Raw genomic sequence first — 27,064 nt, forward strand, 5'->3', positions numbered from 1 at the left:
CCCCCCCCCCAAAGGATCAAATGAGATTATTTATAAAGTTTGCAAACTTTAAGTCACCATATAAATGCTAGGGATGATGATAATAATGAAGACAGGACCTTAGGAGTCAGCTAGTCTACCTTCCCATTCAATACAGAGAACCCCCCTTATTGATATCCCTGATGGATGATCATCTAGTTTCTTCTTGAACACTTTTGGGAATTCATTAAGGTCTCCTAGTCCATTTGGGAACAGTTCTAATTGCTAAAAAGTTCCTCCTCCTCATACTTCTGTGGACTTGTAGTCTCATCAGTATGGGTATTCCCCCAAAGGTCCCCTCTATGGGTCTGCTCTGCACGTCTTTTATTTATGTTGTCCCACACATCTTATTTGAGACATCCTTGACATCTTTTGCATGTGGTCCACTGGTACAGCCCATAGGCCAGCCAACCATTATCTCTTCATCTCACTGAAGGACTGGCTTGCTTCCTTCTCCAGTTATATAGCATACCTTTTTTTGATCAAATGAGATAAAATTTTTAAACATTTAGCATAGTTCCTGGCATGTGGCAGGCACTATATAAATACTTTTTCCCCTTTCCCCAACACAATCCCCTTCCCCCAGTGTGGACCTATGATTTCATTGGTGAAGGGAACTCCTATCATGCAAATCCCTTCCACTGATAGAGGCTGTCAGCCACTCCATGATTTATAACCTTAGAGCTGCTTGGGGCACTAAGGTTAAGTGGTCTGTCCCTGATCACATAGCTAGTAAGCATAAGAGACTTTTATACAAATCATATTATCAAGGGGAAACCAGATTCTAATGTGACAAGCGAATGAGTTAGAGCTCCTGCTCCTGGTACCTGATGGTCTGGTCTCCTTTCCTTGATCCAGCCCTCTATCCACTGTGCCATAGTGCCTCTTATCTCTTTTATTATGTCTCTCATACTGCCTCTTATGGGCAATTTGTCATTGGTAATACGCTATAAGCTATGTATGCTCACCATCCATCTCCCCATTGCTCTTTGCATGACCTGCAATCTTCCTTCTTGGGAAATTGTGGTTATTACATGATTCACAGCCCTATGGCATCACCGGAAGGGGTTGGTGGGTTGTTTTTTTTTTTTTATTGCTTTTTGTTTCAAAGAAAAATTTGGGGTTCTGAAGGATGTTGCGCAATTTTCCAAATGCAATCCAGCTCTTTTTTCTCTTAAGTTCCATGTCTAGCTCCTTGTCCATTTGCAGCGCCTACCCAGATCAATGGACTGTCCATCCGACTGCACATCAAGTTCTGAACAATAGGCATTTTTAATGGGTTTGGTTTTTCCTGTTGCACCTTATTTTGCTACATTTTCCAACATATTTTTGCTAACCTGATGAATGGCCTTAGTGATGACATCACTAAATATTAAAGTATAAACTGATTTAATCTGAAGGGTTTTGCCAAGTTCTTTATAGAATATCTCTACTTCTTCATCCCCTGCAGCAGACATTAGTACATGTGCTGCAATCTTCATGGTGGTCTTGTTCATAACGTTCACTGTGAGGAGAGGTCATGGCTAGGGTGTGATCTCTTTTGGAAAGAATACACATTAATGAGGTGGTGGGTCCATGTATTGAAACAAAGTTTTATGTTGCGATTTTACATCTCAATAGATTTGTCTTAGCTCCCCAATTAGATTTAATCATATACTCATTTCACATACATTTGTTGAATATGGGAAGGGATATATATATAGAGATGGGTGATGGACACTAAAGAAAATACAAAGATAAAGAAGGCATAGCTCTTACCCTCTGGGAATTTATTATCTCATTGAGGAGACAAGATATGGACAAAAATTACTATAATAAAAAATTTAAAAGTCAGTCAACAAGTAAGGCCTACTATGTATCAGGTCCCATGCTAAGCACTAGTGATATAAAGAAAGGCAAAATATAGTCCTTTCCCTTGAGGATCTCAAAATCTAATGAAGGCGATAACAAAGCTCTATTTTGAATAGCATTATTTGTATGTATGCCATATTCCCCTGCTAGACTGAATCCAGAGAAGCTCCATAAGGATAAGACCCTCAGATGTTTCTTTTCTCATGGGCTAGCTTCCTTTTTCTCAATCTTAAATTGTATACTTAGAGGGTTAGGCAAAAATCACTGTTCATGGCCATGTAATTTACAAGCACTATCAAGTAATGTGGAAATGCAGATAAATATTCAAATAAGGCAGAAAGGCTGTGATGAGGCTTGCGGGCAGGGTCACCTACTTCTTCCTTTCTCTATCCCCTGAGCCCCAGGTGGTGTAGGGGGTAGGCTGGGGGGATTGTTGCTGAATTAAGTAATTAAGATTTAAACTCTAAGTGGAAATTTCCCTAGTGCTATGCTCTGGGGAAAAAAAGAGAAAGAAAGGAGCTATTATCTGGGCTTCACCCTCACAACTCAGCATGCTCTCAGTTCCAATATATTCCTGCCACACACCAGTCCTCTCTCCTCTCCCTTTCCAATTTGCATGGTTTGTGTTCTTTTACATACTTGTCCGCCCACGTGTTATGCCAAACATGGGCAGAAGTCCTTTTCTCAAGGCCACTGCATAGCTTTTGAGAAGTGAAGTGACTCGCTGAGCTTTACACAGGCGATACGTGCAAGACAAGACTTGGAGATCTTTCTGACTGCAAGGTATGATATCTAAATGAATGAATAATAAAAATACTTGTTAAGCACTTACACTGTGCTAAGCTCTAAGGGTGCAAGTGCAAGCAAGCAAGCTAGTTCCTTGGAGTGGGCCAAGCTTGAGTTCTAAAGGAGTCAGGCAAGACATACAATGCAACTAGAAACCAGAAGAGGCTGAGGTGTGGGCTTCTGCAGCAGAAGGATTAGAAATGGCCAGGACGTGATGGGGAGGCCTGTTACTAGGCAAAATAAAGTGAAGGCTCACCTATTAGAGCTCAGCTTCCTGAGGGAGAAGTCCACATAGGCAGGAGAGATGGGGACGAGGGTCTGACACAGCAGCACAGCAGGCAGATGGCTGGAAAGTGGCACAGAGGCCTGGGGGAATAGTGAAGACGAAAATTATAACTAGGGGACAGATGGCATGGATTGGGAATGGTCACGCTGATACGGACATACTAGATAGACATGACATATTTATGTAAATATAAATATATAACTATATAATTATATACATATATAATATTATTAATATAAAATATAATACATAAGTATAACATATAAATTATATATAATATATAACATATTTTCTATGTGTTTATGTATGTATATGATGTATCATATTTTAACATGTATGTAGGTGTCAGTGTATATATACATATTTTTGTACATACATGTATATGTATGTATGTACATATATACACACACAGAGAGGGTAATGTATGTGTGTATATGTAGATTAATATGTAGTTATATATGTGGGGAGCAGCTAGGTAGAGCAGATGATAGTGCTGAGCCTGGAGACAGGAAGACTCATCTTCCTGAGCTCAAATGTGCCTCAGACACTTACTGTGTTATCTTGAGCAAGTCACTTAATCCTGTTTGCCTCAGTGTCCCCATCTGTAAAATGAATTGGAGAAGGAAAAGGCAAACCGCTCCTATATCTTTGCTAAGAAAATCCCAAATGGGGTCACGGAGAATCGGACAAGACTGGAAATGACTGTACAACAACAAAAGTATGTAGATAGTCCACAAAAATAATCAGTGAAATTTATGAGTTCATCATTCTTATGGCACTTTTTTATTCCGGGATCTCAGGCATCTAAGCAGTATTCATTGATTACCCCAGGGCACCCTGCGATAATTACCATTATCCTGTCAGTGCAGAGACTGAGCTGGAGTCTATTACTTCCACTTGGTGACAAAGAGAAGGAAAACTCAGAGTCCCCCAACTTCTCATCCTGGTGACAGTCTTCAGAACTCCTACCTCCCTCACAGACACTTAAGCTTTCCTTCCTTTCTGAAATCAACCCTGGTTGCCCTTTAAGGGTATTCAGGGTAATTAATTATCTTAATTACCCAAGGGATTTCCAGGATTCTTGGCATCAAAAGAGTGTTGCAATCAATCAACTGAAACCTCCCCCCTCCTATTGTATGGACACCCAATTAGGAAGCCCATTACTCATTTCACTTCCAAAATGACCTGCAATCCCACTCCAACCTAGTGTGAGCTCACTGTTCCTCAGTTACTAAGATTTAAATTAAGGACCAGATGTAGCACACACTGTCCAGTCCAGGAAATGAAGTACTTGTGACTTTTCAATTCCTGAAAAAAAAAATGAATCAGAACTCTCAGGAGAGATTACCTCTGTGAGTACACATACTAAGTGTAAAACAAAACTGTCTTTCAGTGGAACCTCTGTTCCAGGACTGATCTTGGTTTATTAGGCTCTTAGAACTCTAACGTGGGGTGAATGGGCTGTCTTCCAGAGACTGGAACTTAGAATGTGCTAATAGAACCTTCATTCTTAGAACTGTACCAAAGTTGAAAGGTCATTGAATCTAACCCCCTCTTTCTATATATGAGGAGAGACAAAGTAATGAGACTGTCCAAGTCAGGCTTTTATTCCAATTTCCAACTGTGCTACTTACTACTCTTAAGGTGGCTTCTATCAACAAGTCTCTAATCCTGTGATCTTTGCCAACTCAATTCCTGATTCTGGTGATAAAGGTGACAAGGGATGACTTTTCTATAGAAAGTAAAACTATATGCACTGGGATTCACCAAGTAAATAGCACTGGGTGAGCAGAGAGGAAGAGAGGTTAGGCACTTATGCCTTAGCAGGAACTCTCAGCATGCTGACTGTGGACAGAAGCAAAACAGAGAGCAGCAAGCTGAGTCAGTACTATGGCTAGAGACAACACTGAACCACGTGGGGCTCACATGCTTTTGGGTCCATCCTGGGCAGTCTGCACTCTGAGTCCAACACTTCTCTGTTCTCACCATGACACCCCATCTTCACCTGTGAAAAAACAAGAACATTGTGTAGTAGTAATAATGCTAATTTTGGAGTACAAGGGTCAAGTCCTGGTTCTAATTGTGATCCTAACTAAGTCACTTAATCTTGGAAAGTAAAGACGATGCTTGTGTAATAATATCAATTGCTGCTGCTGAGTGGGGGGGGAGGGGTAGGGGGAGAGACCCTGGGGGGCTTACCGTGTCCACCATAAAAAGGCCCCTCTCAGCTCAATGGACCCATGCTTGAGAAGACCAGGTTCAGGGGCTGCCTTGCTCTCTAAAGAGAGAAGTCAGGATCTCTCTTATCCCACCTTCTGGTGCTTTATAATCCAACCCTAGAGCCACAAAGGAAATTAGTTTAAGCCAAGATATAGCTTTGGGTTTTCCCGAAAGTGAGAAGTAGAAAGCATGCAATGTACAGTGTAGATCAAGTATAGGACAGTTATTTATTTCTTTACAAAATAAATGCCTAACACACATAACTCTCATGCTTTCACCGAAAGAAAAAACTGAAACAAGAAGAAATAACTTATAACTACTGTTGTACTCTACTTGGAGAATGATATTTAGAACATCAAAACATGGTTTGCTGAATTATCTTTTCACCTTTGCTTCTACTCTGCAGTGTCCAAATAAATCCCTCCAGGTACATGACTTCTGGTAAGCCCAGGCAGTGCTGAAACCCTCTCCTTGTCAGTGGTCATCCTGTCAGAAGCAGAAGCTGCCCTGCTACTACTAGTCAGTGCCACTGGAAAGACTCAGTATTTCCACACCTTATGAACTCACAAGGTTACCTCCCAGGCTGGAAGCTCCTTTTGGGATCACTATTGGGTCATCTGTGCTTCAGAAAGGAATCCAAAACAAAAAAAGCACTGGGGCTTTGAGATCCAGTCTCAAGATCACCTTGGCCAGCCCACGTGTTGGCTACCACATAGGAACGATTCACTGTTTCTGGTGGAGTGGGGGTTGGATTGAGGGCTTCCCATAGGAAGGGCAGAGAGAGAGAATTAAAACCATACATTGAATAGAAGAAAGATGGTGAACAAGAGGCTCCTTAACCAATGCAACACCTTGACCACCTGCCATTGTCAAAGGATGAGGGGAGGACCAAAGGACCACCTAGAGTTTGCTGCATCTTATTAGAGCATCAAGTCTTTTCAACATTGAGAAAATGTTTGTGTTTTCCCAGAAGTCACCAGGCACCAATTCAAAGGGTGTCCTTTGGGCAGAGCGGAGCAGGGAGCCTAAAGCCCATTACCTTTATAATACCAATCTCATAGGACTGTTGTATGAAAAAATGCTTTTCAAACCTAAAAATACTGTATAAATTTGAATTATTATTTGTCCTGAGCCTCAGTTTCCTGGTTTGAGTAATTCAAAATATTCATATGGATACATGATCTTGTCTATGTGTACATTCCCTCTGTGGTACAAATTTCAGTACTGAGGCAACTAGGCAGAGCAGTGGATAGAGTGCTGGGATCAGGTAGACCTGAGTTCAGATCTGAACTCAGACACTTAATACCAGTGTGACCTCGGGCAAATCACTTAGCCTGCCTGCCTCAGTTTCCTCAACTGCAAAAATGGGGATAGTAACAGGGTTATTATGAGGATCAAATGAGATCATATTTCTAAAGTGCTTGGCACAGTGCCCAGGACATAGTAAATGCTTAATAAATGTTTGCTTCCTTCCTCCCTCCTTCCCATCTTTCCTCTTTCCCTTCCCTTACTTTTCCCTTCCTTTCCCTTTCTTTTTTTCCTTTTTCCTTTTCTTTCTTTCCCTGCAGCAAGATGGTCCAGTACATAGCATTTTAGAGTCAGGAAAACCTGAGTTTGAATCCTGCATGAAGCACTTGTTAACTATATGACCTTGGGCAAGTCACTTAACTTCTCTGGGTCTCAGTTTCCTCATTTGTAAAATGAGAGTAGGGTACTCAAGAGCCTCTAAGATCCCTTCTAGCTCTAAATCCATGATTCTATGATCCATGTCCAGCCATCCTGTGTGACTTGTCCATGTCTTTCCATAATTTTGCCACTGGAAGTCCACCCAACATTCTGGGGAAATTTCCTCATGTTCTCTTGATTTCTAGAGAACCACAGCTGAGCACACAGACTGTCATCCAGTTGTCATCTGTCAATATTGCCATGTGATCAGCATATTCTTATTGATCACATGTTTCTTTGTTGATATCCTCTACTACAATTCTTGGAAGATCCTTATATGGTATGCGTTGCAGCTTACTCGCACTGAATACTCCTTGTTAATTCTTCAAGATGGTGCTGTTCCAGTGGCACACCAACATGGAAAGAATATTCATTTCAAAACACGTGACTTTGCTTTAAGGAGAAATCTTGGGTCCTCCAAAGATATTTACAGTTTTCCAAAGGCAATACAGGGCAACTGGGTGGTCCAGCGGAAAGAGTACCAGCCTGGCATGGAGTCAGAAAGACCTGAGTTCAATTCCGACCTCAGATACTATTAGCTGTGTGACCCTATGCAGATCATTCCCCTTTGCCTCAGTTTCCTCAGCTGTAAAATGAAGGAAATAGCAAATCACTCCAGTATCTGTGTCAAGAAATCCTCAAGTGGGATCATAAAGAGTCTGAAACAACTGAACAATAACAAGTAGCTGATATACTTTATCCATTTGCAATAAAAGAGTAATAAGTAATCTAAACATAGAGATAATAAGTTTCTATTGATGTAGGCTTTAAATTTACAAAATGCTTTACAGATATTACTTTATTTCTTACATATAAGCAAATTTAAAACCTCATTTATAGTAAAAATGAGAATATTAAGAAGTGGTATTTTTCTCTAAAGCCCTTTCCAGAACCCTGGGAAAAGCTCTTTGGAAAGATGGGTGATGGGTTAGGACAAAAAGAAAAGAAGTCCCTTCATTTAGGCGGATGAATTAAGGGTGACAGGTCAGGACAAGAAGGGGTGGGGAAAGACTTCTTTTAGGTGGATGGATCAAAGGTAGTAAAACCTTTTAACTAAGAATAACTCCATCTTGTCTATTGACCCATGAAAAGCCAGTCTTCTCTTTCTCTGCCCACCTGAAATGAATGGAGGACTAACCGCTACCCTTCTCCACTGAGATAGGATTAAAATGTCAATGGAAGTGATTGTGTTTGACTCCAAGAGTAAAGAGGAGTGGGATGGTGACTTGTTTGCTTGGTTCTGGAATATTAGCCCAGACTAGAATTTTTTTCCTCTTTCAAGATTCTTTTTTTTTAAAAAATTATTTTAAACTTAGAAGCAAAAATTGAAATACACAATAAGAAAAATAAACATAAACTCAAATATTGAAATTTAAGTACAAAATAAGTTAAAAGAAAGCACAGCAGAATGTAAGAAAGGATTCAAAATATACAGCAATAAATTTCCATTTGAAGAAAGCCTATAGAATAAATACTACACAGTCTTCAGAGTTCTCCATCTTTTCTTTGCTTCTTTATAAGTTTTCTTTTGTTCTTTCTTGGAAACTTTTTCCTTTGTTCTTTTTCTCCCCCTTTTCCCCCCAAGACAGCTACAATGAAGCCTGGAGATTAGATAGATAGATAAGTAGGTAGATAGATAGATAGATAGATAGATAGATAGATAGATAGATAGATAGATACATACATACATACATACATACATACATACATACATACATAGAAAGATAGATACATAGATACACAGATAAATAGATACATAGATACATAGATAGATGATAGATGTGTATATACATATATACATAATATATATGTGCATAAATAGATATTTCTAGATCTATGTACATATATATACACATACACATGCCCATAAAAATATATACACACTTATCTACACATATATACATATACACATACACACATGTACACAAACATATATACATAGATATAATTAGCTGTCTATAATCATACTCCCATATAGACATATACATTCATACATATCTATGTAAGACCATACTATGTCCTCTGTTTCTCTGAGGGTGAATGACGTCCGTCTTCATAAATCCAAGTCTTTCCATACTTTTTTAAGTCCCCCTACTCATCATTTCTTATACCACAGCAATATTCTAACCTAATACTGTCTAGTTATTTTAAATAGTCTAAAATAATATTGATTAATATGGCTGACATATACTGTAGTTTCTCTATCTTGCTCTCTTTTTAAATCTGACTTAGCTTTGACTTTGTCTGAGATCATGATTTTTACCCTTGGTTTTTTCCTGATAAATTCTACTCCTGATCTTTATTTTATGTTTGTGTGTTCAAGATTCCTATAAATATTACCTAGAATCATGTTGGGGGCAGAGAGTCATGCTGGAAAACATAGGCCACTTACAACAGCTTGGACATCTCTTTCTTCATGCCAGAAATGGCTTGGATATAGATTCAATAATCAAGTTATTTCTGGCAGACTTCAGCCTAAATCATACGATACAGTATTAGTACGAATTTTTCTTCAATATTTGGAATATAGCATCTTTAAAATTCTTTTAATTTGTAAACATTTTCTGACCAAGGTTTAACAAGTCAAAATGCTTCCCATGTGATAAGACCAGAGCTAGGTATCATTGATTCAGTCATGTCTGACTCTTTGTAACCCCATTTGGGGCTTTTCTTGACAAAGATAGGGAAGCAATTTGCCATGTCCTTCACCAGCTCATTTTACAGAGGAAGAAGGGGCAGAAAACAGGGTAAGTGACTTGCTCAGGGTCAAACAGCTAGTAAATCTCTGAGGTCAGATTTGAACTCATGAAGACATTCCTCCTCATTTTAAGCCCAGTGTTCTATTCACTGCACCACCTACCTGGCCCAGAGCTACACAGGAGTCATGAACTAGAGAGAGGAAAGTTTGGATGAGTAGTACAGAAAGGAACAAAAAAAAAATCCTTGAATGTGTTATTTATGGAGACAAAGGTAGTAATCTAGGAACTTCATCTTTATCCTGGTTGAATTTACCTAACAAAACAAAATTTCAGCTGATCAAGTTTTCTTAAGGAAGCAACTGATGTGATAGAAAAACACTAACTCATAAGTCAGAAAACCTGGTTTCAAATCTTACCTTTAATATTCCTTGGACAAATCACTGAACCTCTCTGGATCTCGGTTCCTCAGTTTCCTCACCTGTAAAATGGAGGCATTGGATTAGGTGGCCTCTGAGCTTCAGCTTTATAAAGGCAGAAGAATAAGTCATAGTAGAAAGAAAAGAAATTTAGGTCCAAGTACTAGGAAGAGGAACCGTTGCGATTTATAGATCTATGGGTGGGAGGTAGGGGGTAGGGGTACATCATCTCTCAGTAAAACCTCTTCAGATACCAAGCAAGGAGAAATAACCCCCTTTGTCATCCACCTCTGATGTGGTCTTATTATTTTTTTAAGACTTAAAAATACTATTTTTACCTCTGGCAATTTTCCCCCCCAAGAAAACAAAAGGATCACAACCCACATGTTTCTCTGACAGGCAGTCAGGAGAAAAGGCCTGGCTGGATTTTCACATATAGGGGCTAGAGATTCAAGTGCTCTACCCCCACCCTGTCCAGACAAAAAGCAAAGCCAAGCAGACCCTGTTACTACCCACTGGGTAATAATTCTGCCATTCCCGAATACAAGTGCCAATGGATGAATGACAGAGTAGGCTTCAAAGCTAATGGGGATGTAATTAGTGGTTATAGGTCATTAACAATTCACTGGGTTAGTCAGAAGGAAGTACAAAAGGGTAGGTCTCCCATCCTCTATGGCACATAAGCCAACAAGTAGCTTATTCCACCAGAGGGAAATTCTGCTCTGCTAATCATGCCATTTATTCAATGCCCTTGGAAACTAGGTGCTTTTCATGGATTTGGTAAATACATTTTAAAAATTCCTAGGTTGCTAATTAAATATGATGGAGTTGTTAGTGGGTACAACACGGAGCAAAACCTCCCACTCTTTCATAGCCTCTCTTCTCCCAATCCCCACTGCCACCTCCCTTGGTCTTCCTTTTCTCTTTCTCCCTAACAGCAAGAGCTTGGAGGCCTTGCTCACAAACTCCAGTGCAGTGTTTGTGTTTGTCTCTCACTTGACTGACTAGGTTAGAGCTGAACAGTGGCAGTAATTATCTGTTGGTGTTTGGTTCTGTTTAGGTCGGATCTAATGAAAACTGCAAAACTGTTTTTTAACTTTCAGGGCTTCTTTTCAAATGGAAAATATTAAGTGTCTTCCTTACTCATCTGTTTATTTTTAAAGATGGAAGGAAAGTAGAAGGAGGAGAGGGTTGTGATTCATCTCTTAAATGAGAGACAAATAGCAAATCCACCACCAGAATCATTCTTTCTCTCAGAAAGAGCTTTGGAAGAAATTTACTTGTTTCCGAGGGAGAATTTGCCAGAACAATGAAAAACTGGAATAGCTCAGGGACCCAAGGGGGTTCATAATGGAATGAAGTTTGGTCCTTATGCTCAGAGAGAAATGCCTCTTCTTGTTTGTAAGTTCCTTGAAGGCAGGGACCATTTCACTATTGTCTATATGTCTGCAGCTTTTGGCACATAGTGTGTTGATTGACTGAGGGATGGTGCAGCTCTTGTTCTGAGTCAGCTGTGCCCTTGAATTCTTCTTTCCTTATCCACCCCATCAACCTTGATGCCAGTTCCCCAACCCCTCCAAATTGTTCTGAGCTTGAACAGCACCTATCACACCCTCTCATCAGCCCTCCTTTGGCCACCTCTTCCCACCCCACCCCCCAAAGTGTTCTCTATTTGGACAATATTTATCCTTTATAAGACCAACATAACCTGGAATAACCTGGACCTTGCACAATGTTCCACTCGAGCAATACCTCAGCCCTTACGGTGAGCTTAGGAAAAGGTCAACAGGAACAAACCTAGGAGTCTCGAGGACAAAAGAAACTCACCTCATTTAGTGAAAGGTCACCACCATCATTACTGCTGTGCATTTTGGCAGCTTATACCTGGCGTAGAGAGCTGTGCCCAATAGCAGCATTTCCACAGAAATGATCTCCTCTCATAACCTTGACAATCACTCCTCATCCTCTTCCTCATTTTCATCCCCATCAACATCAAATATTCATCCAGTAAATGCTTGTATAAGCTCTTATTCCAGGGGTTTTTAACTCAGAGTCTGTGGACTCTAAAAAAAAAATACATATATTTTGATAATTGTATTTCAGCCTAATTGTTCTTCTTTGTAATATTATGTGTTCTGTTTTATGATTTAAAAATATTATTTTGACAAGGGCCTCCTAGGCTTCATCAGACTGTCAAAAGGGTCCACAACATACACATAAAATGTATTACTATATTCAGAGCAATATAAACAGATTTGGTCCTAGTCTTCAAAGAGCTTAGAATTTCAGAGCCCCCAGTGGCCAGGAGGACTAAATAAATACACAAATAGGATTGGGTAGAGGTAATGCTGAAAAGAAACTCAATGTAGGACAATCCTACTACAGAGCAATAACTCAAGGGAATTACCCTTTGGTAACTTGCTATTAAGAAAAGATACATTTAGAGGACGTGAGAGACATAGATACACATGTATATGTCTATATATGACTATGATTATAGATATCTATCTTCATCTTTCAAATGAAGATTTAAAAATAAAATAAAATTGAATTTAAGAATAAAAGATAACTGTGCCATAAAGAAAACAGGAGGCTACTAAAGAAACTTGTTGGTCACCGGCAAAAGTGATTAGCTGAAAGCTAATTAGCTGAAAGCACAGAGGATGAATCTACTCTTGGTTTGCTTTTAGTGATAAAGCATAAGCTTTGAGCAGAACTACCAGGTTAATGGAGACACTTTCATTTTCCCCAAATCCATGAGTGACTGGATCCTGGAACTTGAGTATCATTGACTGTTTTTAGAGACACTTTAGAGGAAAGAAGGAAAAAGTTGGGTCAAGAGGTAAAGAGGTCAGAATTTTGTCCCCCATATTATCAACATGAAGCCTTTTTCTTATGGTGGAGCACTTAAGCAACTACTGACTTGTATTCTTCTGGCCTTCTCTACAGAGACTGAGAGGTGGATGCTGTGCTGCTGCTGCTGCTATTGGCACCGGTTATGCCTCAAAAAAGGAGACTCTAAGCAGTAGGTGTATGACTGATCAGACCAGGTTTGGTAAGATGCCCCCATTTGCCCCTTAGAGACAAAATCCCTCTCTAAGGACTCCAGAATTAAAGAAGGAAGCCACTGTCTCAACCCCTTTTCAGAAAAGGAAGGAGTTAGAACAACCAGTTCTCCGCTACAGTTGGCAGCAGCTCTGCATAGACCTCAGACCCTAATAGCTAATAGCTATTAATAAAGACTAATAGCTATATTCCCTTCCCCCCTGCTTCTCTGTTCTGTGATTAATTCTGTTTATTCCCATTGTTATATAAAAAGATTAGTAGAAAAAGAGAGAAATTAGTAGTCACTAATTCTTGTGTGTTCAGTGTTATTCAAAGCAATGGCAAATGGGAGGAAGGGGGAACCTAAGAAGAAGCAGATACAGCAACTAGTGTAAGGTACAGGATGGATGGAGTCAAGAGTAACGATTTATTCCCCAGGAGATCACAAACCATTAGAGTGGCTCTGCTATAGTATCTCTTATCCAGCTCAGGGTGATAAGCAGAGGTAGCAAGCAAAGAGATATTTCTAACCTGAAGAGAAGCAAAATCCCCTAAGCTAGAGATATTTTGCAAGTCTTCAAGGAAAATAAAGAGTGCCTGCCTAGAATCCTTAGTGGCATGCATCTGGGTTCCTCTTCTAGATACATACCTTCCTTTTGAGCAGCAGCTCATTCAGATATTGGGTGAAGCTAATTGGTGGGTGAAGATATCTTTCCTAGTACCTTCCTTCCCTCTCTCCTTCATTCCATCCTCCCTCCCTTCTTTTCTTCCTTCCTTCCTCCCTTTCTTCTTTTCTCCCTCCATCCCTTCTTTCCTTCCTCTCTCCTTTCTTTCTTTCCTCCCTCCCTCCCTCCCTTTTTCCCTTTCCTTCATGTTATACAAGAAGTGAAAGCTACCTCCCACAGATTTTTATTATTAATCTCTCCCAAGTAGAACAGTCTGTACAAAACTTATATGCCAGAGAACAAGGGCAAACTTAACTTCCCCTAACCCCTTTACATATGAAAGACATGCCACTAATAGTTTTACTGTCATTACAAAAGGGAATATTTACTTTGGGAGAAAGATAGAGTTGAATGGAAAAGTGATGTCCAAACTGTAGATCATGGAATGAGCTTTACATGTGCAAAGAATGAGAAGATGGATCATATTTCACCATCACCAGGCTAGTTTCAATATTAAGGTAGTTTTCCATTTTTATAATAGAAATACATTGAAAAATGTTATTTGCTTTATAATAATTGGTTTATAGTCAAATTTTTAGGAATATGTGTTCCATAAACTGAGATAAGCCTGTTTTACATGGCATGTCAGAATTATGACAGAATGTTGAATAATACAATAGGAAAATACAGACAATATGATGTCAATAAAACTGAATCTGGAGTCAGAAAACCTGGGTCCTAGTTTATGCTATCCAATTCCTTGTCTATAAAATGAGAATAAACATGATTGTCCTACCTACTCAGAGAATAGTTGTAAAGATCAAAGAAGATAATTATGCATATGAAATACTTTGTAATTGTCTAAGTAAGAGATTCTGCCTAAATCTGTGCCCATTAATGCATAAAACTGTACACATTTCACAAGGTTTCTCAAGTCTGTAACTTTCCAAATCTTTCATTTCCTCCCAGGTAGAAAGACTATTCCTTGCTCATTCAGAACCAAGGACAGGGAGTTCCAACAGAGGAATCTGGGTCAATTCCCTTGAGGACTCATCTCTCTTTTCTATGGCTCAGCCTAAGCCTCATGCTTTTCTCAGAGCTACAGACCTATTAACAAAAGGACTCTCTCTGAGCACAAAATTATCAATTGACTTCACAGTCTCTCTAGAGTTGTCTCCATGCCAAATCCCAGGTTGAAGCCCTTGCTTCAAGAAGACAGAGAGGGGGCTGAGTTTTGTTTCATCACTGCCCCGTTGCTTCCTTCATTGCTATATTATAAACATCTTGAGGACAGACCGTATCTTATTTTTTTTTTGGTACCCATAGAACCTGACACATACTGTAATACTCCAAGGATTCATGTGTATTTCCTCTACCAATGCAGATCCCAAAACTTCCATCACAAGAAATTGTAGTCTCCCTCCCCCAAGATCACCTTGTAGGTATAAATAGCCCTTGCAGGTGATACTCTTTGAATTTATCTTGGCTAGTCTCAAATAAGAGACATGTAGCCCATCACCAAGACCCCAACCAGGACTTCACACAAGGTATTTATTTCAATATCTCAAAGATCCATACTTTCATCTATGTTGATAACTCCTTCCCCCAATGCAGATTGCAACTGCTTTCAACTGTAAACTTAGAAGCTCTTTGAGAGTTGCTGAGACTGAAAGAATTTTATGATAAATGCTCAATAAATATTCATGGAATGGAAGATGAATAAAGAATGAAAACTGAAAGCAGAAATCTGTCAACAGAGATTCAGAAACATTCTATTCACCTTTTCAATCCAGAGGCACACACAGGTCATGAATTCACTCTTCTTGACCCTGGAATTTCTTTTGTAAGATGGGAGGGAATTAAATTGCCTTGATTTCTTCATCAACTACATACTCCACACAATTAATAGGAAGTGCTTGGAATTAACTAGATTGGGAGTGTAACTTCTTTGTAGTTATTTCTTTCAGAGCATCCTGGGAATAAAAGCCATAAGAGACCCTAGAGATCATTTAGTCCAGCTGTTTGGTTTTTTTTTTTTTACTGATGAGGAAATTCAGACTTGATGAGGGCATATGGACTTTCCCAAGATCACACACACTGAAAGAAACTGATAGGGATGACTGAGGTGCTGCTAGTTCAGATTAGATGGACCCCGAGCCCCTCTACCACAGCACATCAGTGTTCTCTCCTAGGAGTGAGTATATAATATTATTGCTATCCTTTAATTGCTCTCTTATCTTGGACCTTCACAACCTCCTCATCCTGGAAGAGTCAACTACCTTAGCCAACTTTTCACCTTGGAATATCCTTCCATAAGGCCCAATGACCTTCTCCATTGGTATGGTATGGTGGTTGTCCTTCATTCTCAAAGAGGACCAAAATGAATGTGTCCTACTGTGCTGATCAGACCAATACAAGCTGAGAATGCTTACCACAGATTGGGCACAGACAGTCCGTGGGAACATTGGATACTCTATATTTGCATATGGCATGTTTCCTTTGAGCTGTTTCAATTCTGCTTTGATCATAGAGCATGGCACCTTTTCTGATGTGAGCATGCCATGCTGAGCAGTCCTGTGCCAGTATCTCCTAGGTCACACAATCAATTCCAAAGTTCTGGAGAGAGATCTTGAGAGTGTCTTTGTATCACCTCTTTTTTTAATTCACTAAATTTTATTTTTTGAATTAATTTTATTTATTTTCTATGTTCTACAATCAATACCATATAACTTAGATTATTATTTTTCCCTCCCTCCTCCCTTCCTCCCCCTCCCTCCCTGAGACAGCATACAATTTTATATGGGTTCTACACATATATTCCTATTAAATACATTTTCACTATAGTCATGCCATATAGAAGAATTAAAATGAATGGGAGAAACCATATAACAAACCAAAACATAATACACACACACACACACACACACACACACACACACATACACACACAAAAATGATCTGCTACATTCTGCAATTGAATTCCATAGTTCTTTCTCTGGATGTAGAAGGCATTTTGCTTTAGAAGATCATTGGGAATTTTTTTTAAGTCCTTGCATTGCTACAAAGTTCCAAGTCTACCAGAAAAAACTCTCACACACTGTGGTCAATGCTATGCACAAAGTTCTCCGGGTTCTGCTCCTTTCACTCAGTGTCAGATCATTTAAGTCTTTCCAGGCCTCTCTGAAGTCATTCTGTTCATCATTTTTGATAGCGCAATAGTATTCCATTAAATTCTTATGCCATAGCTTGTTCAGCCATTCCCCAATTGATGGATACCCCCTTGATTTCCAGTTTTTGGCCATCACAAAGAGGGCTGCTATAAATATTTTTGTACATGTGGAACCCTTTCCCATTTTTATGATCTCTTGGGAATACAGTCCTGGAAACAATACTGCTGGGTCAAAGGGTGTATCACCATGTGATCACCTGCTCCATGCAAGTTCTCCATAAAATAGTCTTTTTTGCAAGCATACATTTTGCATTTGAACAACATGGCCAGCCCATCAGAGTTGCTCTCTCTGAAGCATGGTTTGAATGCTTGGCAGTTTATTTTGAGTAAAGACTTCAGTGTCTGGTACCTTAATCTGCCAAGTGATCTTCAGAATCTTCCCAAGACAGTTCAAATGGAAGTGATTCAGTTTCCTGGCGTGACGCTGGTAGACTGTTCATGTTTCACAGGCATACAACAATGAGGTCGGCACAATGGCTCTGTAGACCTTCAGTTTGGTAGTCAGCCTAATAACCTCTTTTCTCCCACACTTTCCTTTGGAGTCTCCCAGACAGTGAGCTAGCTCTGGTAATGTTTGGGTCAACCTCATCATCAATGTGTACATCCCTGGAAAGTACACTACCAAGGTAAGTGAACTTATCCACAGCATTCAAAACTTCTCCATTTGCTGTAACCAATGGTTCCATATATGGATGGATTCTGATGGTAAATTCTTCAATTTGAAAAAGCTACAAGCCAAGACCAAAGTGGGGGGAGTGTTGGTGCATGATTTTCTGTTCACAAATGATTGTGCGCTCAATGCAGCCTCTGAAGCTGAGATGCAACGAAGTATGGATCAATTCTCTGCTGTTTGTGCTAATTTTGGCCTAACGATTAACACCAGGAAAACACAGGTGCTCCCTCAGCCAATATCACACCATCTCCATTGGTAAATTCCTTCAGCACCTCCATTTGGTGGAGGGATCCAGGCTGGCCAGCATTTGTTCCCTTCTAGCCCTGTTTCTGACTTATGGACTTTGGAACCATGCCTCTGCTGCCACCTCCTCCTGGGACTTCCCTCAACTGCTGTAGCTTCCTCTCCCTGGAACCACCCTTGCCACCTTCCCACTTTGGAGTATCCTTCTACAAGGCCCAGTTCCCCTCCCACCCTACTCTGTATGTGAGTTCCTCCTGCGGCTTCCATTTTGTGGAGGGCCCAAGGCGGGCCACCTTTCCCCTCTCTTTCTCCTCCTCATCCCTCCTCATCAAAAACATACTTCTGTGCCAGGCACCTTCATCTCCTATACACAGCACCCTGATTTCCAGCATTGTTTTTTATTCTCTTTCCCCACTAGAATGGAATCTCCTTGTAGGCAGGGACTGTCTTTCTTTGTGCTTGTATTTGTATCCCCAGTTCTTAGGACTGTGTCTGGCTCATAATAAATACATCTAATAAATCCTTCCTTCCTTGCTTCCCTCCTTCTTTCCCTCTCTCCTTCTTTCCCTCCCTCCTTCTTTCCTTCCTTTCCTCCTTTCTTTCCATCCTTCCTTCTCTCCTTCCCTCTTTCTTTACTTCCTTTCTTTCTTCTTTCCTTTCTTCCCTCCCTTCCCAAGAATGTTCCACCTGTCCACATATTCATTGAAAATTAATCATAACAAAGTTTTAGTGTCTGGGTCATAGAACACAAAATGGCAACAAGGTTAAGCAGCACTAAATTTGCCCTCTGATGAGGCATAGATGAGGGAAACCCCAGGACCACGGAGAAACACAGAGAAGTATGTGGAGCACCACAAGGCTGCTGACAAGGAAGCCATCATCTGGAGAGGTACAGGGCACACCTACAGATGGAGTAACTCATTTGATATGAGGCTCCTGGGAAAGAGAAGAGTATAATCTGGTAGCTCCCCAGTTTAGCTGATGCTAATTGGTTTCTATACAGCTAAATAAAAATGTTATTGAATTGTAAACACAGTAAAACTTTAATTTGCATAGTCTTTAAAAATAATTATTTTCAATATTTGTACCCTCTAAATTTTAGTGCTCAGTAAGAAAGCCTCAATCACCTCACCCTAGTTTTACCTCTGCTTAAAGCTGGTTTAAAGGCAGTTGGGTAGTTCAGTGAATAGAGGACAAGGTCTGAAATGAGGAAGAACTAAGTTCAAATCTAGCCTCAGGCACCCACTAGCTGTGTGACCCTGGCAAATCACTTAACCCTATTTGCCTCAGTTTCCTCATCTGTCTAATGTTGTATTTGTCCTTCATTCTCAAAGAGGACCATGACATCAAGATGATGACATGACTTCTAGTTAACTTTGATTTGAATGAGGGAGGGCTGTGCAAGGTCACCAACCTCACTTTCTTCTCCTGAGCCATCTGGGTCTAGTGGCCTGATATTCATTAGGACAGTTGGAGATGGCCCAGGATGCAATGTGAGACCCTAGCCCTTTCAGGATAAGGTCTTAAAGCATTCTCACTTTGAGTGAGATACACCCATTCAATGAATGGGTTGTCAAATGAGATGGAGAAGGAAATGGCAAACCACTTCAGTGTCTTTGCCAAGAAAACCCCATGCACGGTATGGTCCATACGGTGGCAAAGAGTTAGACATGACTGAACAACAAGAAGACCTGTTTTCCTTTAATATTTTGATAAATGGATCATTTCAGCTTAATACTCTGTGTAGTGAAATAGCCAGGTGGTTCCTTTACACCTCCTCCCCCCCAATCCAAAACCACTTAGAGCCAGCAGCATAGAAGCCTAGTCAATTCAATTCAACTTAAGGAGCTTTTACCAAGGCCCTATTACATGAGAGGCTCTGTCCATAATACTGTTTCTCAGCATTTCCAGTGGAGATAATATCAGCCTATATATCTGCCACAGCCTTTGAGAATCCTGTAGAACAGGGTCATGTAAATATACAAAGTATGATATCTATTTTCTTTCAAAGGAATGCAGACAATTGGCTATAGCTTCTCAGTGAAGGCATAGTTTCTTATTATGATTAGGAAGATTCTTATATGCCACAGGTCCATTAGTATTGATACCCAATAAATACATTGCATCAAAACAGCACTAATTAGATAATTTAAGTACCTTGCAATCTGGACATGACTGTCTTTCTGGGCTGACCTCCCTTTCTCAATAATAGTTAGCAAAGGCTAGTGCCCTTAAGTGTTAAAAGACCAATTCAAAAAAGAGCCTAAATATACCCCAAGTGGTTAATGTAGAATATAAAATATTGCTTGTTTCCATGGGCCTTCCGTTTCTAGGAGCAGCAGTTCAGATTCACATTTGGTTTCTACCAACACCATCTGAGGCCTTTTTTTTACCTCTCCTCAATCTAACGTGTGCTTCTTTGTGAGAGGAAATGGCACAAACGTTCTAAAGATTACATAGAGAGAAGAAAATTTGCTCTCTTGTGAGCAGGTATGATATAGCTTCATTCTAGAGGGTGGTGGAGAAACAACCCCCAGTGATCTCCAGTTGTCCACATAGCCTTCATTTCCCTGGGCTGACAATAAGCAAGGGGCTGGCCTCAGTCCTCTTAGGCAGTTCTTATTCAATTCCCCAGCCCAGTTAGCCGTGAATATCTGAAGTGAAACTTGGCATAGGCTCCTGTGAAAAGAGCCCAGAATAGATGCCCTGCTAACCTTTTCAGCCATGAAGAGCCAAGATTCATTGTGCTTCAGACATCTGCTCCCCCTCCCCTCCTTCCACCTCAAAAATGAGCTTTGTATAGTGGAGTGAATTCCTAGGAAGAACTCAGCTTCAGGTTAGCTGTTTAGCTAGAGCTAGAAGATCTTTGGGCTTAGCAATTTGCTTGATGTGCATCAAAGAACGAGGAGGCGGCACAAGAGATGGAGAACACTAGCATGGGGGATGGGGTAGGAGATGTGGAGTGAATCACAGCATCCTTCCTCAGGGGTGAGATCTGTTCTGGGACAACTTTGCATTGGATTAGACCCCCATCCCCTCAGGAAAGCTGCTTTATGAAGGAGGGGCTCTCCTCAGTGGAGGTCTCCACATCAAGACCAGGTGACCACTGGTCAGGCGCAGTGTAAAGTAGATTTTTACTCAGTTATGAGTTGGTCAAGGGGGGCCCTGATGCCCTTTCCAACTCTGAGACTTTACAAAGCCTAAAAACCAAATTCAGGTTTTTAGGAAATTCTCTTCTCACCACACCTGGAATGTTATGCCTGGTTGGGAAGGCCTCTGGAGGCCCAAGATGATTAAGATATATATTAGAGAGTAGGTCTGGGGGTCTGGACTCATCAGGATCCCAAGCCTGCACAAGGCCAGTCATATAACTGGGATTTTCCTTAAGAGAACAGAGTTCGGAGGTAAATTCCATTGCACTCCTCTACTACCCCAACATTTTAAAAGAACAAAATCTGTGTAAATTGAACATCATGGCAGCTATGAAAGGAAAAATAAGACAGTTCATGAGAGAATAATGTTTAGCTTAATAACTATGCATGTAAGAAGGAGCAGTTTCACCCTGGTTTATTGGTAAGGAACTTTGTGAGTTGATATATATGTGTGTGTGTGTATGTATACATAGACACACAAATGTATATAAATATATGTGTATATATATGCAGATATTTTATTATATATACCAATTGTATATAACAGTTTTATATACACCATATATAGTGATATATGGTATGTCTGTGTGTATATATACATATGCCCATATGCATACACACATACACATGCATACATATATATATATAGTTAAATTCATGTCAACTAAACCTAACTGACTTTTAATTTGTGGAACCAGACAGATCAGGTTTCAAGTCAGGAATCCAACAGAAGTTTAATTTCAAAGAGGAAATGACTTGCAAGCAAGGATACATGTGCCCGGGCCCTGCCCCTAGTAGGGTACCTGAGACAGTGTGGAGAGATATCAGTACTTATGCCAATGACTATTCAGTGAGCGACAGCTCATCCAATGAGGGGTAGCAGCAGCAGTAAGACAAGCTTGGTTCATAGCAGGGTTCGTGACTAGAACATGACTACCTGTCCAGTGCTTGTTCTAGATCAGAAAACATCTGGTGCTGGTTAAAGCAATACACTAATTATGTGATTTTGCAAGAGGATGAGATCATCTAGAAGTTAAGTGCAAAGGATTGTGATCATGCCAAGCTCAGAGCATAACTTGCTTGCTGGACTTTAGCTCTGGAAAATGGTGTGTCTCCTAATATCTTGACAGTCAGTATATGGTAAGTGCCAAATGAAAGTATAGACAATAAATTCTATTGTGAGATAAGTGAGTGTTGAATACAGTGGGAGTTAGAAGCCTGTAACTCATCCCTTTGCCTCTGAATCCCTGGTCCCACTGCTGTTCTACATGTCTGAATATACTCGCGTAGACCCACCCTCCATCGCTCCTGCTACTCATCTGGATCTAGTGAGTGTGAAGGGGCCTGGTGGTGGCCAGGGACAGATGTGTCAAGAACTGCAGTTATCTGCTTCCCTGCCTCCCTATGTCTCAGCCTGCACCTCCTCCGATTAAACCGCATTGTGCTCCTGACATCTGTTTTCCCTACTCCTCCTTCCACTTTAAAAATGAGCTTTGTACAGTAGAGTGTGTTCCTAGGAATAATTCAGCTCAGAACTCATATGTATATATGTATATGTGTGTGTGCTACATATGCATATATATGTGTGTGTGTGCATGTATATTTAAAATTGAGCCTTTTTAGGTCCTTCTGTTGACTGAGTTCCTTCTTTTATCATAACACAGCTGTTCTGATTTGCCACACCCTAGGCAAGGGTGGGGAACCTGCAGTACTGAGGCCATGTGTGGCCTTGAGGCCACAGGTTCCCCACTCCCTCCCTAGAAACAACTCCACCTACCAGGGACCCAAACACTTAAGTTAGAACTTTCTATCTTTCCAGCAGTTCAACAGATGGGCCATTCAATTTACTTAAACAAGGATTTCTTAAACGCTTGCTATGTACCAAGCATCTGGGAATAAAAAGACAGAAATGAAAATCCTGGCCTGCAAAAAACTGACATTCTACTGAAAACCTCTCCATTTTGCACCACAGTGAATATTCTGGAAGAGATTAGACTGGGGTTCATCTAGACCAAGACCAGGACCCTCAGAAGTAGGCCTACATCGGACTCCTTCAGAAAACTCAGGGAGAAGGGAAGAGAGCAGGCAGGAAGATGAGCTGATGTCTGCCCCGGTGACTTAGCCACTTTGTTGACTCCGGGTTCAAACAAGAAGGGAGAGAATTACAACCAGGAAGATAACAGCAATATTCTGTACAGCGCATCTGGAACACCATTTCCTTACCCCCACCCCCAACCCCACCCCACCATTCTATTTTGAAATACATTTTAATGGAATCAGAAAGCTTTTATAACAGGAGTTTTCCATTTAAGAATCCAGAGTTGATAATCCATAGGACAGGGCCATGTAAACAGGGAGGCTGGAATACATACCATTTGGTGCTGATAATGAGGTTTTCTGCCTTCAGCACAGGCTTGCCAATGACCTGAAGAGATTGGCAGAGATTGGAGTTTCCTTTCTTTCTCCTTCAACAGTAGTTTTTATTTGACTCCCAAACCTCAGAAAATGTACCTTTAAAACTCATGTGTATTTGGGGGGTGGGGAGGAGAGGGAGGGACTGGACGAATGCCTAAATAGGCTTATAATTTAGTCCATGACTGATTGACATAATGTCTAGAAACAAACAAAACAAGGTCTTAGCTGTTAAGGAGCTTAATCATTTAATATTTCTAGTGGGAGTTGAAGATGAAAAGTGTCATATTGGTGTGAATATTATTAATGCTACCAGCAACTCAATGATTTCTTGTTACTATGCAGGAAGACTTATTCTTTAGGTACGTTATTGATTCTTTTGGTCAAAATGGAAAGGGGTAAAAAAAAAAAAAAGAGTGAGCAAACACATGGGAATAAGTACTTACTTTTTTAAGGCTGCAATGAATATTTTAAAGGGATTTCTACAGCCAGAAGAAGGCTTCCATATTCTTTCTTCTATCAGGAGTTTTTTATTTAAGACTCATGACCCATAGGACAGAGTCATGCATACAGAAGATCTAGAACAATAATATTTGGTGTTATAATAAGGTCCAGTAAAGTAACTCTTTGATTGGGTGCTATTTTTTAGAGTAATAGCACCCCATACCTCCAAAGAAACTAGATGGAAGATGGAAGAAGAAGGGGAGGAGAAGGTAGGAATTAAATGTTATGTTCTAAGGCCCAGATCTATATGGACAAAGTCAAAGTTTCCACAATTCTCTGATAACTATGGGACTCCTAATAAAGGTAAATCAAATAATTCAGGACCACAGGGATTTTTTTCCTGTTTTGAACATTTGCAGAAGGGCTAAGACAAGGATCCAGTCAATTTAAGACAAGTCTTGCGAGGGGGTGATTTCTCTTATGTTAAAGCTAACCTAAATCTAGCCCTTGGGCCCATCCCTGAGGATGTTAATTCGTCTTTTGTATTTGGTTTACGCCCATTTCCTTTTGCTCTTTAGATTGGCATTAGTGGTAAAAGAGGAGGTGTAGATTGAGACATAGGTAGGCAAGGAGGCAGTTCTCGGCACATCTGTCTCTGGCCACTACCAATCCCCTTCACATTCACTGGATCCTGATGTGTAGCAAGAGAGATGGAGGGTGGGTGTATGGGAGCATATTCAGACATGTAGAACATCAGGGGGACCAGGAATTCAGAAGCAAAGGGATGAGTTACAGGCTTCTAAACTCCTGCTGTAATCAATACCTACTTACCTCACAATAGAGTTCATTGTCTATATGTTCAATTGGCATTTACCATACACCGACTTAAACTATCATCTCTCCATATGTGCACTGTCTTCCTCTCTAGATTGTTAATTTCTCTGAAACAAGGACTGTATCTTATTCCAGTCCTTAATAGGAGGAAGTAACACATATTGACTTTTGAGATATGGGGTCAGATTCAACTTTTGATAGAAACTAATTGAGTGACCATTAACAAATTATTTAATTTCTCTGAACTTCATTTTCTTCATCATCAAAAAAAGGATGGGGACTGAATACTTATCTCACATGGACATTATGAGAAATCAAGTGCCGTATTTTGTAAACCTTAAAGGACTACATGAATGTTAACATACCTCTTTGTGGTTCTAGCCCCTGCTTCCTCTCCCACCCTCCGTGGTCTCTATATAGGGTTTTTGCAGGTAATGATAGAGAATTTCTGACACCGTATTGTGACCCTGGTTTAACTCATCTCAAATTTATGAGGTCGTTACCACTTTCCATTTCCTTTTGGCATTCAAAGTCTTTCTCTCCTTCATAAATGACAATTGTCTCATCAACCCACAGTCAGTAGGAGTTGAATGGTTTTCCTGACAGTGGTGAAGGGGCTCACTGACTCTTTCACACTCTTTTCTCTTGAGACCGATGGTACATGTTTATGAGATGATTCACCTAGGCAAGCCATTCTCTGTGACCAGACAATAGATTTTTCCTGAAGTGAGATTAGCAGGTCAGTAGCTACTAACCAATAGGGGTACCTTCACCTAGACGCAGAGCTAGCCTGATGTTGACATTCCACGTAACGGGAGATGAAGTTCTCTTTATTATAGTTTGAAAATAATGATTCTAAAAGCTACTGGACAAGAGGAAAGGGAACATCCTTCAAATAGTCATTTAAAATAAATTGACCAAGATGGACATCATTAATGAATGCAAAAGCAACAATGAAATCCATTCGTGTTAGTGTCCAGAGTTCCCCATTAAATAGCATAATCCTGAAAGAATAGTTGTTAAAAAAAAAAAATCTTAGACTTGCTGACCAATGATAGCTATCTGTTGCAAAACTAGACTTTTTAAAAAAAAATTCACAGTCATCATGTTGTAAAGAAGAATTAGAACCAATGGGAAAAACTATGAGAAAGAAGAAAAAAAACAAGACAGTAAATAGTATGCTTTGATCTGCAGTTAGACTCCATAGTTCTTTTTCTAGATATGGACAGCATTTTCCATCATGAGTCATTTGGAGTTGCCTTAGATCCTTGCATTACTGAGGAGAGACAAATGTATCAAAGTTAATCATCGCACAATGTGACTGTTACTGGTTAAAATGTTCTTCTGGTTCTGTTCACTTCACTCAGAATCAGTTCATGCAAGTCCAGGTTTTTCCGAAGTCTGCCTACTCTGCATTTCTTATGGAGCAATGGTATTCCATTACATTCTTAAGCCATAGCTTGTTCCGTCATTCCCCAACTGATGGGCATCCCCTTGATTTCCAATTCTCAGCCATCACAAAAAGAGCTGCTATAAATCTTTTGCATATCTGGGTCCTTTTCTTGTTTTTATGATCTCTTTCAGATACAGACCTAGAAGTGCTACTTCTGGGTCAAAGAGTATGCACAGTTTTATTACTCTTTGGGCATAGTTCTAACTTTCTCTCCAGAATGGTTGGATCAGTTCACAACTCTACCAACAATGCATTAGTGTTCCAATTTTCCCACATATTCTCTAACATTTATCGTTTTCCTGTTTTGTCATGTTAGCCAGTCTGATAGGTGTGATGTGGTACCTCAGAGGCCTTTATCAGAAACACTAGTTGTAAAAATTGTTTCCCCATTTTCTGCTTTCCTTCTAATTTTGGTTGCACTGACTTTGTTTGTGCAAAAGCTTTTTAATTTGATGGAATCAAAATTATTCATTTTGCATTCCATAATGTTCTCTGTCTCTTGTTTGGTCATAAATTCTTTTGTTCTCCATAAATCTGACAGGTAAACTATTCCTTGCTCTCCCAGTTTGCTTATAGTATCAGCCTTTATATCTAAATCATGTACCCATTTTGACTTTTTCTTGGTATAGGGTGTAAGATGTTAGTCCAGACTTTCTTTTACTATCTTTTGGTGGGTGAATAGTACAGTAGATAAAGCAATAGACCTAGAGTCAGGAAGACCTGAGCTCAAATCTGACCACAGGCTTGCTTACTGGCCATGTGACACTAGGTCACTCTAAGTCAGACTCAGTTTTCTTATCTGTAAAATATAATAATGATGGCACCTACTGGGCAGCTAGGTATTATAATGGATAGAAAATTGGGCCAGGAATCAGAAAGATTCATCTTCCTGAGTTCAAATCTAGTCTGAGAT

The 27,064-nt window shown here is 40.1% G+C and overlaps 1 long non-coding RNA gene across 1 annotated transcript; it reads right to left on the reverse strand.

Annotated features, from left to right (window-relative positions):
• Positions 1 to 2,647: 2,647 nt before the first annotated feature.
• Positions 2,648 to 5,450, reverse strand: LOC140509077 (uncharacterized). The gene is made up of 3 exons (XR_011968559.1): positions 5,141 to 5,450; positions 4,868 to 4,946; positions 2,648 to 3,021 (listed from the first exon to the last, which is right to left on the reverse strand). It is a non-coding gene; the product is annotated as an uncharacterized lncRNA (long non-coding RNA).
• Positions 5,451 to 27,064: the final 21,614 nt, after the last annotated feature.

This window comes from Notamacropus eugenii, chromosome 5 (genome assembly GCF_028372415.1).
Source record: "Notamacropus eugenii isolate mMacEug1 chromosome 5, mMacEug1.pri_v2, whole genome shotgun sequence".
In the NCBI taxonomy this organism is placed as follows: Eukaryota; Metazoa; Chordata; class Mammalia; order Diprotodontia; family Macropodidae; genus Notamacropus; species Notamacropus eugenii.